Source organism: Phyllostomus hastatus, unplaced genomic scaffold (assembly GCF_019186645.2).
Source record: "Phyllostomus hastatus isolate PE091 unplaced genomic scaffold, TTU_PhHast_1.1 phas_contig_210, whole genome shotgun sequence".
In the NCBI taxonomy this organism is placed as follows: Eukaryota; Metazoa; Chordata; class Mammalia; order Chiroptera; family Phyllostomidae; genus Phyllostomus; species Phyllostomus hastatus.
In genome coordinates this window covers 19,437,283-19,450,329 of record NW_025333737.1, presented here as the reverse complement: position 1 = coordinate 19,450,329, position 13,047 = coordinate 19,437,283, and the positions used below count along the sequence as shown (strand labels likewise).

At 49.3% G+C, this 13,047-nt stretch overlaps 1 long non-coding RNA gene across 1 annotated transcript; it reads left to right on the top strand.

The window, feature by feature from the left end:
• The first annotated feature begins 7,844 nt into the window (after positions 1–7,844).
• LOC123817677 lies at positions 7,845–9,476 on the top strand. Its single transcript, XR_006785475.1, has 3 exons — positions 7,845–7,961; positions 8,408–8,638; positions 9,120–9,476. It is a non-coding gene; the product is annotated as an uncharacterized LOC123817677 (long non-coding RNA).
• Positions 9,477–13,047: the final 3,571 nt, after the last annotated feature.

Sequence of the window (13,047 nt, the reverse complement as noted above, 5' to 3'; positions counted from 1 at the left end):
TTGAGGTAAAGATGTAACTTTTTGTCTTTTCAAGCAGTTAGCCGATTGTCTCTGCTCCACTGATTCCATAATCGAGCCACCCTTTCTCCCCAGGAGACATCCTTGACCCGTCTCCTTGACACGGCTCCTGCTACATTCTCATATTCCCACAGGACTACGTGGGCTCCCTGTCCTGTGATCCCACACTACGCTATCCTTGTGCGAGTCTTTAACGCCTGAGCTTCACAACAGAAAATTCAGTAGCCAGATGACCAACCAGACAAGACGGGTTCCTTGATGGACAGGGCTTGACTCCACCTTTTGCTTGGGGGTCTCAGAGGCAGTTAATTGTTACTGAACAGGTGGTACTGACATTGAAAACAAGCACTTTCTATGTAAGAGAAATGAATGTAAGCTATAAGAGAAAGAAAATAGTTTTTTTTCCATTTTACAAGTGTCCATAAAGTATTTTTTTATAAAGCCATAGAACTACCATCTGGCCACCTTTATTCCAAGTGGTCCTTGCTGGGATGTCTCTGAGACGGGCAAGTGGAAAGGTCCACTGAGCAGCCAGACAGGTGGGGCCGGGGCTCCCAGAAAAACCTGCTGGCTCTACCAGCTTCTGAGTTGTTAGAATGAATGTCACAGAAAAAAAAATGAGCAATCCCCAGAGGGTCTGCTCAATATAATTGGCTTTTCTGAGAAGTACTGAGGAAAGGTGCTGAGATGACTACAAGGAGCTTCTGACCCTGCCTCACAAACACAGAGACCTCTGCATCAAGCGGGGCACAGGACGCTCTGGAACTGTGCAAAAGGGAGAGCGAATCCATCTGGTCTGGGAGGGAAATCTCATCAATAATCAAAATGTTTCTTGACTATCTCCCACATACTAGGCAGTTTCACTCACATTCTCTCATTTAATTTAAAACAACAACAACAACAACAACTATATTATCCTCCTGTTCTGTTTTCCTTCCTTCCTTCCTTCCTTCCTTCCTTCCTTCCTTCCTTCCTTCCTTCCTTCCTTTCTTCCTTCCTTCCTCTCTCTTTCTCTCTCTCCCTTCCTTCCTCCTTCTCTCTCTTTTTCTTTCTCTCCCTCCCTCCCCTTCCCTCCCTCCCTCCCTCCCTTCCTTTCTTCCTTCCTTCCTTTTTTCTCTCTTCCTTTCTTTTTCCAGATTAGGAAATGAAGCTCAAAAAGACTGAGTAATATACTCACGGTTACCCTGTGGGTGACAGGGCTGGGGTTAGAACACAAATTGCTTGATGCCAAAGTCCAATGCTGGCTTCTGGAAACTTCTAGGAGGGGAGGCTTGAGCTCAGCATTGAAGACTTTGTCGGCCAGCGAGGAGGTGAAGTGGGACAGCAAACGATAGCTGGCAGAGGTAACTGCTTGGGCCAGGCTTGGGAAGGGGGCTGGGTGCAGGGATTTGAGGTCTGGAAGTGTTTCTCAGACACTGAGCCATTTTTTCGTGGGAGGGGTCCCAGAACAGAGCTCAGGGACGCTAGGACATGGCCAACAGAAAGGGAAGGGCTCTGATGATGTGGTGAGCAGTGTTTTTACATTTTATTCTGCTGGCACTGAATTGAGGGAAAAAATGAGAATGCTGACTTAGGAAAAAGGTTAAAGACCAATTTATCTCAAATGAGTCTTGATCGTCAGTGTGAGGACTGCTCTGTCCCCTGCGACCTGCATGGCACGAACACACCTCCCCGACTCAGGCACCCAGGCCCCAGGAAGAGTTACCTGACGTCAGCAAATGCATCCCCACAGGTGACGGATGCCACAGTAGAATCTGGGCACCATTTCAAGTTTCGTTTCCCTAACAGTGTCACCAGACACATTCACTATGTAGTGACAATCATCCGGCCTAAACCCACCGTCAGGAAAGCAGCTGAGTGTAATCCTGAGGTACTCCCAGTGCATTCATAAAAATCTAGAAAACAAATCTAGGTCTTCATGGAAGCCAGACCTTGAATCCTATCTGAATTTTCATAATAACTCATGAGCTGCTGATTGTGCTTATTTCTGAGGTTCTGCAACGGCGCGACTGCTGTCGTTTCCCCAGGCAAACTGCAGCGTGTGTGTGTGTGTGTGTGTGTGTGTGTGTGTGTGTGTGTGTGGGGGCAGCCCTGGCACAGGGCGTTTCTTTCGTTTAATTTTTATTTTTTTTATTTTTAGAGAGAGGGGAAGGGAGGGAGAAAGAGAGGGAGAGAAACATCAATGCATGGTTGTCTCTTGCACGCCCCCTACTGGGGACCTGGCCCGCAACCCAGGAATGTACCCTGACTGGGAATTGAAGGGCAACCCATTGGTTCGAAGGCCGGAACTCAATCCACTGAGCCACACTGGCCAGGGCTGCCCAGGGCATTTCTTAGCCCTCTTGACAGCTCAGGAGCCACCTCCTCCTGGGAGCCTTCCTTAACCTGCCTTGTGCCCTGCCTGTTGAGGTCCATATGGCACCTGGGCCTGGAATAGCTCTGTCATTGCAGGTTTGTCCCCGCATCTCACCCTGCGCACATGCACATACACATGCAACAGTGTGACCCTTCCCCAGAAGACACTAGGGAGGTTTACTCACCTTTGTATCCCCAGTACCTGGTGCAATGTCAGACACATGGCAGGAGATCAATGAACAATTACTAAGTTGAACTGAACCTTGTAAAAGCCTCTGTGTGTTAGAATTATCGGGAGCTGAAGGCTTTGTTTATTCTTGCAAATTCCTTCTCAAGTGGATCACAAACAGCATCCACCCTGCCAGCTCTTCTCTCTGCAACTGGGGAAGATAAACAGAAACACCCCCCTGACACACACCTGTCCACTGCACTCCCTCCCAAAGGAGCTGCTGCTGAGCTAAGCACCTGCAGGCCTCCCTGGCTCTGCCCACCCTGTCCACCCTGTCCTGCGATTCTGACTGACATGGACCCTCCCATCCCTCCCCAGGCTGGCTGGATGCACTGTGCGCCCACCCTGCCTCGTGGCGGGGTGGGAGGAGCCACCAGTGCCCACTGGGATGTGCCTTACAAAGGAGGCAATCGGCTCAGCGCTTCTCAGACCTGAATGTGCTCGGGATCCTCTGGGGCCCTGTTAGGACAATGCACACTCTGATCCTGTGGGGCCGGGAGGGGCGGGGATTCGGCCTCACTGGCGAGATGATGTCCTATTGTGACCTCTGGCCCATCCCACGACCAGTAAGGGGTGAGGATGCTACCACCAGTCCCGTCCCAGTTGTCCAAGATGGTGAAGCAGTGCCACTACGGCAAATGACTGCGTTTAGTCACTGTCCCTTCGCGGTAAGTCAGCTTCTATAATTTCACACGTAGGCATTCTCAACAAGCCCCTGAGTCTTCTTTTTTTTTTTTCTGTACCCCGCAAGGTACAAAGAACAGTGCCTGTGTGCATTACCCCGGACAGTGTATTGAAGTGCAAAGGAACCTGGGATAGGCACGAGGTTACGCTCCTTCCAGCCCCGGCTCCGCAGGCCCCTGGGGCTCTCTGGACTCTGTTTCCTGTCCGGTAAAGTGGGGCGACGGTGCCTGGCCTGGCGGACTGTTTCGCGGAGGGAGTGCGTCAAACCGGTTTCTCACTCTGCCTCTTCCAGACTCGGGCTGAGTGACCTAGGAAAAATGATTAGGCTTCTCTGAGCCTCCCTCATCTCTAAGTTAGAAAAGAAAAAAAATAGGGGTATAGAAATACGCGATGCCCGGCATCTACTAGACGCACAACAAACGGAGGATCCCTTCTCTCTTCGAAGGGCTGGTGCTGTGGGACCTCAGCGCCCCGTCTCTGTGAGGCCTCCCTGGGCGCCCCGATGCAACCTCGGAGCCCCCGACATTTCAGCCCCGCCTTGTCCAGGTCCCACCTTCTTCCCTGATTGATGACCACCATCTAACATTTCATTCACTCATCCAGTCTACTGTCTTCTTCCCCCACCAGAATGACTGGGCTGTGGACAGCGGGAGCAGAGGAAAGTGGGACCGAGCGCAGGCTCAAGGCCAGGGGCTCTGGGTGCACACCCGGAGCTCAGGAACGACTTAGTCAAGCGACTCGAGTCAGCGTATCTTAGCCTCGGTTTCCCCGTTTGTAAATTACCAGGATAAACATTACCTTGCACGGTTGCCGTCACCAGTGACTCTCAAGGTACGCTCTTTGGAACATCCGTCCCAGGAGCTGTGTCGGGAAGGGTTTCACTGTCAAGTGAGCTTGGCAAATGCAGAGTATCACCTCTGCGGCTTGGTGATTCTCATATAAATTAGGCTAAACAAACTGAGAAAACTGAAAAATAATTCATTTAACTCTGATTAACATCAGAGTGTTTTTTCAAGCGACAGAACCCTCTTCACGAGGAACACCCATTAGCACCGGGAGGAGGCCTTTGCGAGGATTCGGTGAGACGCTGAGCACCGCCCTCCGCGCGCGTGCGCAGTGGACACCCAGCGCGAGCTAGTGAGCGCCTTCTGCACTCCTTCCCTAAAGGCAGCAATGTTTATTCAAACCTGTCCTTGCTCGGCTTCAAAGAACAGAAAAACAAAAAAACAAAGAAACAAAAAAATTTTAGCCTATTGGGGCAAGAAATTTCCCATAGAACCATTGTTGATTCCTTTACACGAAAGGAGAATCACATCAGGTTAAATTAAAGAGGTGTGTACTTTGGAAGCTGAAATATGCCACTCGTGAGCCTAGATTTGCAGAACGCTCGCCCTGGGACTCCTGCGGGGTGACTGGTCACTGCTGCACCGGCAGGAGGTGGCGAAGGCCGGTAACTTGCCTGAAATGACGGAGTCTGAGCTCCTTCCAGTGACAACCCCACCTGCATACAGAAACCAGAGTGGGTCCCATCACGTGGGTTTCTAAATGGCATTCCAGGCACTCTGGTGGTGTCGGAGAAGCCGCCCCTGCCCGCACAGGCTGCGCTGGGGAATGCCGCTCACCTGTGCCCGCCAGACCCTGGGAACCATCTGCCCTGTGTTGCCACATCATGTAGAGAACATGCACTCTTATTTAATATTTTTATAGAAATCAACTCAGTCTTTTCAACTTAAGTACACATATTTTAAAGAAATGGAAAAAAGTAATACCACTTTTCCTCAATGGAAAGTAACCACAAAAATATTGTTTTGCAATAAAGCAAAACAATATTATCAAATTCTAGGCTGGTAAAGCTTCTGCCTCGGAGCCCTGTCCTGTCTCTGTCCAGTAAAGAGCCGGGGCCAGGGAAGGCTCTTGTTGGGGAGGAAGGGACAGGTCACTCAGGGTTAGAGGTTATCAGGGCGTTCTAGCACAGCAACAGGCCCCTTAAAGGAATCGGAAAAACCGAAAGATAATTGAAAAATTTCTCACTAGAGACTTTGTTTTTAATGATTTGCCCACGTAGCCCCAAACTGCCTACATACCACACACCTGGGCAGGCGCCATGCCGTCTTCCTAGCTCCTGTGGGTGTCCTGCAGGCTGTGGTCACTTGTGCAGCTGGTTTTAAACTCAAGGACAGATGTTTCTACTGTACGCATCTTTCTATTCTTCTTATAATTCCAAAGTCTCACTTTTTCCCCAAGGTCCACTGCTTCCAGGCAGTATCCCTAATGCCTGTATCATTTATTTACAAAGCATGTTTCAGGGCTTGTAAAACCATCAGCTTGCCAAAGCTGTGCCTGTTTTGATCTGAAATAGGACAGGCAGGTTAAAAATGGCAAAAAAAAAAAGCCATCAGTGATAGGGAAGGATGGAAGCCAGGCAAAGGCTTAGTGAATTCAAACTCACTCATTTATACAGATGAGGAAACTGAGGCCCAAGAGGAGGGAAGGACTGATGATCAGTGACAGAGTTGGGTTGGACTCCAGGTCCCCAAATCCCAGTTCAACGGCATCTCTCCACTATGCTCCATCTGAAGTTTGCTCAGAATCCAAGCCACCATTTGCTTTTTTAGTGTGTGAGGTTTGCCTACTTTGGAATCTGTTTCTAGCTGCAGAACCAGAAAGGAAAATCAGAGACCAATGAAGAAAAGGTTGTCTGACAAATGTTTCTCTTCATGTATGACCTCACTTCTCTCTCTCCTGATTGGTTGGCTCAAGAAGAATTGCAGATCGATGAGCTTCAGCAGAAGGTAGGGACCTCATATCAGCCATTCAACCAATATCTAGAGAGACTCCCCATCTGCTAGTGCACCTGGTCCAGCCACCTCACTTTATAAAAGACAGTGAGTCCCCAAGAGCAAGTGCAACCCACTAGGCACGGCCCAGCTAGTAAGCAGCAGCACTGGGACTGCTAGGTCACTGCTAGGAGGTCCAAGGCCAGTGCTCATTTAACAAAAAGGTTTTTAAAATAAAATTCACTTCCTAACTTGGGCAAGCACCAATGGGACCCTACTTAAAATCCATTTATTCCATCCATTCATTCAACAAATACTTGACTGAGTGGGATATGTCCACGCATATTGACAAGGGACGTGTGGTATGATCCCTGGCAGCACTAAGGAGCCACCTGAGGTTCGAGGCTGTGAACTGAAAGTGTGGGCCAGCAGCATGGCTGGGCGTTTTTCTCTAACCTCACACAGCTACCCAGGGTCAGGTGCTAGGTGAGTGGGAAGTCAGATCTAACTGGTTGTGGTTTTGCCAAAGGAGCATGATGAAGGGGGGGAGTTGAAGGTCTGCAAGAAAGTGATTAAGATGAATCAGAGGATTTAAAAGTGAATTTTATTTTCAAACATTTTTTAACACTTCACAAAATGAATTTTGAAACCATGCGTATTCAGGTTGAAATGATAATGTCATCTTTCTTCAGAAGCTGTCTTAAGAGCCTTTGCCTCAGCTGGTTCAACTTGTAGATGGAGGAGGTTCGACTTGATTTAAATTGTTTGAGTCAGTCCTCAACCTGAGAGCCTCAGGACTTTCCTTCCTCTGGAAGAGCCTTTTGAGACAAATCTCGGGGTCAGTCCAAAGCTCAGGAGCTGCAACTCAACTTGTAAAGCCCTTTAACAGCATTACTTGCGTAAGTAAATAGTTGGCTTCCTATTTCAGCGAAGGACGCATTTGTTCTCAGGGCTGCCCTGTGTCCTGGGCACCCACCCCGGGGCGGGAAAACAACGACTCCCCTCCTGACATCCGATTTGAAATAGCCAGGGCAGTTTGGACGCTTCAGCCACAAAGAAGCAATAGCACGCTGAAGCTGAAGCACAACCTCATTGCTTCCCCTCTCAGTTTTGTGGTCTGTCTGCCCCCTACCTCATCATAACACTCACTAAGACCCCGGCCTGCTTTCCACTCATCGTAGGTGCCCATGCGGACCATGCACACTGCCTGGATTTCACTGATGTCAGCTGTGGTAATGATTAAGTGAAAACACCCCACCCCAGTCAAATGTCTCCCTTTTCCCTGCAGATCCCCATTGTAAGTGAAAGTGCAATGTGCCTTCCAGTGTTTCTCCCAGAACTCGTGGCTACAGTGTAGGTGAGGCGAAAGGATAGGAAGGAAACCCTTCTGACATGAGTCATGCCACCGCCCTTCCAGCACCTCAGAAGTCAGTCTCCGCCCCACGTGGGTGCAGCAGTCCTTGGAAAAACCCGTAACAGATATTTCACTGCCAAATGAAGGTATACTACATATCGATCAAGATGTACACTTCAAATGTGTACTCTTTACTGTACATAAGTTATAATCTAATAGGAATATTTTTAACGAAGCAGAATTCTAGATCATGTCCTAAGTAGCATGGGGTTTTAGGGTGGGGGCTAGCGAGAATGCTGTTACTCACTTTAAGATCCCAGGATCCTGGGTTGCCTTTGATAAGCGGACATCAAAACAGTGAGGAATGATGGCTCATCCTTGTTTCCCACAGAGAACAAACAATAAAAGGTAAGGGACCCGACCCCCGATTCTCCTCCTCACATTCACAGAGCCTCCAAGAGATTTACAAGAAAAGCCCAGGAAATTCCAAGCATGAATACCTCCCCAGATAAGACAGAAGTGGAAGAAAACCAAACTTTTAAAAGTAAGCATTCTGATCTTCATGCAAACATGGAGTTAATCTCAGGACAGCTAAGCACAATTACACAGATGAATTCATTGTGTGAAATGGTCACTGAGCATAGAGAATGTTAGTGCCAGTTCAGAGTCCAGGCTCTGCTGGGGTCATACCTGAATCTGCTGAGTCGAGCACATGGAAACCTCGGTGCGCATTCAGCCTTGACCGTTGTTTTTTAATTTATTTCAGAGCTGCTCACTGGGGTGGCTTCAGAAAATGCAAATAGAATGTCTGTGGAGGTGTTTAAAGACCTGTCGGGTTTTGATGCATGTTAAATTGAAAATAAATGGAATAAACATCTGAATTTAAAATAATTGAAAATAAATTGAATAAATATCTTTGGGACTGTGTTTACATGTGTTCATGTTTTTCTTAAGATAATGGTATAATTTTTATAATCCTTTGCCCTTCAGATCAGCTTCTATTCGTACACAGATGATACAAGCATTACATGGAGCATGGTGCAACCGGGCCTCACTCCTGCCCCGTCTCCAGCCCTCCACGAGTCCTGCGTTGCTTCCATCCTTGAGTCCAGGCCTCCCCACTGTGCACTGAGGGGTGTGGGCCGTGTGGTCCAGCTCTCTAGTCCTGAGGCTGCAACTCAGGGGAGTTTGGAGACACCACTTCCCCTCATGGATTTCATTGTAAGCAAATGGAAAATATTTTTACAGTGTAAAATTCGCATGACTCTACAGTCTGTTCAGCCTACCAAACCCACAAACTTAGGGCCACAGTTGGAAAGAACCGAAGTCTTTGTTTTAAATAGCTGTTCCTGTTCCAACCAAGAGAAATATTTAAATTCATCAAGCTATCACTGGCCATGGTGACCCTGCGAAATTCAGCACTCCACAGAGAAATCGCTCTGTGTTCATAACCATAAAATATTTGCACTGAAAGAGTCCTTCGCAAACATGTAGGCCCAGAGAGGTCAAGCAACTTGCCCAAGATCACACAGGCAGCAGGAGGGAATCAGGGACCAAGGGGTAGGTCTCTCACTCCCAGAGTGCTGGTCAGGAGCTGCTGCTTGTGCCCTGAAGAGTTAGAAAAACTCACCTGTTGGATTTGTCCTTCCATGTCTACCTACACCCTCCACAGGAAATAAACATGTTGCATTTTACTTTTTAGATTTAGAAGTTGTTGAAATTCACCAGAGAAATGATGAAGCGTCTTTGTTCAGAGCTGCCCCTGCCTCTTCACCAGAGCTGAGTGACCCAGGACAAGAGAAGGAAGTGGGGTGCCCGGACCCCTCAGGAGCAGGAGCAGGAGCAGCCTCCACCAGAGACGTCTGTGTTGACTTTCGGAGTTTGAATCAGAACAGGGTCCTGGCACGTTGATGGAGCTCGGGCCTAAGGAAAACAAGTTGGTATTGAAGTAAAACTAAACAGATCTCAATATGTCCCAGTGTCCCCAGACCTTGCATCTTCGGGAAAAGCACTTCCATTTCCAGCTTTCTCCAGTGCTTGAGTTGCCACACGCATGAGGTGCCACGCTTCTGCTCAGATGCACTTGGATTCGGGGGCCATGTCTGCTACATGTCTTCTAGAGCAGGGGTCCCCGACCTCTGGCCTGCAGACCGGAACTGGGCCAGACCTGTTAGGAACTGGGCCACACAGCAGGAGGTGAGCTTGAATGTAACGTGCTTAAATCATCCCCAAACCATCCCCCCCAGCCCCCAGCCCCCAGCCCCCAGCCCCCTTCTGTGGAAAAACTGTCTTCCATGAAACCTGCCCCTAGTGCCAAAAATGTTGGGGACCGCTATTCCAGAGACAGACGGCAGGGCCTAGAGGCAAGGGACTGTCACCTGAAGCTGAGAGAAGCTAGCATGGCACGGTGGAAATGACAAGGGGCCATGAGAGCCAAGTTCCCCTGCTATCGAGCTGTATGACCTTGGGCAGGAAACTTACATTCTCATCTGTGAGATGGGGAGAATCCCATCTCCTGCTGAGGGGATTCAAGGAGAAAAGGCCTCTGTAGTTCCCCTTCTCTGCCCCTCTCCTTAGCAGGACCTGTATGGAGGAATGCTACCATTTACTAGGTGCCAGGCACCTCTTAGCTCATCGTATCACCACAGCTGAAAGTGTTTTCACACATGTCAGAAGTGGAAAGATATGGTACCTGAGGTAGGATGTCATTTTGGCATCCAATTCCCACCCACCTCCAGCCAATCGTTACCATCATTTGTGGAACCTGGACGTGGCGTGAGCTTCCCTTGTGCGTCCTGGAGCACGTTCCGCTGGAGGTGGGAGCGCTTCCATCTTCCCTTTCTCCATCCCTGTCCCCACTCTGCGCCTAAGTGTCATCCCCTGTGGTTGATGCTTATCCCCAACCCTCTTCAGCAAGAAAAGCAGCTTCCTATACATGAAAGAGGAGGGGCCACACTGGCCTTGGTGAGACACCGTGTCCCCTTCTCAGCTCCCCCCTGTACAGTCATCCGTAGTCTCCCACCGTCCTCCTGCTGGACGCTGCTGGCCACCAGCAAGGTTCTGGTACCAAAGAAGGTGCCCATGAGCATCACCGTGACTCCGCCTCTCACTCAGCGACCTCAGCCAGCCTCAGTTTCCCCACTGGTAAAAAAAGGGCCCTGGATGAGGTGCCTCTCAGGGGCCCTTCTGGCTAGTGTGTGATGGGAGTTACCGTCCATCAGAAAATGCTTCTTTTTCTGGCTCCCAAATGGAACTGGGACTCCTCCGCCCTATCTAGGCAGTTCAGACTTTCTTTAAAGAGAGCTAGTTTTACCAGGTTTTTGAGGCCCATTTCTACTCACAGGCCAAAAGTATCCCAATGTCAGCAGCTAAAAGCAACAGATCAAAAAGCATCACCTGAACCCAGTCTCTGCTTTGAACCTGATGCCAAGTCTAGGGCTTATCAGCCAGAGAGTGTGTGTGAATTACCATATGAAAGAACTCTCTTGGATCATAGTTAAAAGAATCCTCTTTTAATTTAGATAAGAAAAACACCCAGTTCTCCAGAAAATACAAATAAATTCTTCCTGAATGTCCGGACAGATTTATGCCCACAGAAGATGTAATTATCTCCTTCTAGAATAAAGGAATCTTCCAGCTATGAGGAAGAGCCAAGAAGCCAGAATGTTCTACTTGAGACTGCAGCCGGACCACCACAGAAGGTTGCCCAAGTCATTCACTGCACAGGGTGCTCGGTTTGTTGGGGGTGGAGGGGTTGGAAAGCGAGGTGGGGGGCTGGCTTAAATCCAGCTCGTGCTCCACCAGCTGAGCCACGTTCTCAGTGATGGATTCCGTGGGATCAACAGGAGGTGCACCTTTTGTAACTCAGCAAAGGTGTCCAGAAGCTGATCTAACTGCCTCCAGCAAGAGAAATAGGTCTTTCCTCTACTTACAAATACATCATCTTCCAAAGGCTCATGGCAAGAGCGGATTGCAGAAAAGCAGAAGTGAAGGCTGGGCCTTGGGGGGGAGTGACTATCTGGGTGTCTGGAGGGGTGATGCCCCCAGTGCCTCCCAGCTGGCTTCCAACAGAGCACAGATTTGAGAGGAACCCAGAAGAGACTGCTCCCCGCTCTCCCCTGTCCTTCACGACCCCTCCTTACGGCTCGGCTCAGCCTTCCCTGACCAGCCAGCCCAGGCCAGCATCCCTGCTACTGTTTCTCAGAGCAGTTTTGTTTTTTCTTTACAACTGTCCTGTTACTTTGCAAAATACGTGTGTAGGTAATGTGATTCCCTTCCACCTCCCCTACTAGACTGCACGCTGTGTGAGGGGAGATGGTGTTGGGTGTTGCTCTTGTATCCCCAGCACAGCAGCTGAGGTACAAAGTATAGACTGCATGCTGTGTGAGTGGAGGGACATGGTATGAATGAAAGGACCTGGGTCTTGAACTTGGCATCCCTTCCTGTCAGGCCTATTTGGGCACAGCGAGTGATGCGTGATCTCCAGGACCTAAGCCCTGTGCCCAGGCCCAGGGGACATAGGCTAGAAAAGACATACCCAGCCCTGGTCTGGCATCCAAAATACACTAATAACACAGCTTCTTGCCCTGGCTGGTGTGGCTCAGGTGGTCGGAGTGTCACCCTGTAACCAAAAGGTTCCTGGTTCGATTCCCAGTTGGGGTGCATACAAGAGGCAACCAATCAGTGCTTCTCTCTTGCATTGATGTTTCTCTCTCTCCCTTCCTTTCTCTCTAAAAGCAAAATGTCCTTGAGTGAGAATAAAACACACACACACCCCTTCCCAATTCACCCCAGGAGGTTTGGGCATCTAGGATTTGTATGTTTAATAAGGTTCCCTGGGTGATGCTAAACTACCTGTCAGGGTTGAGAAACCACAGATACTGTAGCAGCAAACATAAGGAGCCTTAGATGCTAAACAGAGAGAGCCCGAGGTCCAACCTGGACTTTCATGGAAGGCTTTCTAGTGGAGATGGTGCCTCTGCCAGGCCTTGGTGGTTGACAAAAGTTAGTGATGTGAAGAAAGGAAAGAACATTCTGCGTCAAATGAACGAAAACAGAGAAATGGGCCGTTGCATGGGGTGCCTCCATGGAACAGGGCAGCGGGACTGCATAAAAATGACAACCGTCAGGCTCCTAGCAGTATACGTCAAGCACAAGCCACTTGCCATTCAGCTGGGCTCCCAGAACCCCTCGGGGTAGGCAACTCACATTTCAGCAGCCCACACAGGAGTTTCTCTACACAGCACTTGTGGTGCAGGCCTCACAGTTCTATTTTTGTTTTCATTTACCCCCCTCCCCCACCACCTCTCTCATATTCTCTCTCTAACGAAAGTGTGGCCTCACCAACAGCCTTCTAGCCCAGTGCCCTGAGGGCAGGATTGCCCTCCAGGCACCCAGATGGTCTCCAGAGGAGCTTCTGTTCACACCCACCCACGGCCCAGCTTCCACTTCTGCTTTTCTGCTATCTGCTGTAGCCATGAGCCTCTGGGAGATTTGTATTTGTAAGCAGAGGAAAGACTTATTTCTCTTTGTGAGGGGCTGCCTGCTAGCATATACAGTGTCTTGCTAAATAGGCTTGACTTAAGAGTCCCAAACTGTCCTAGCTGGCAAAGTGGTGGCAGCATCCAAGG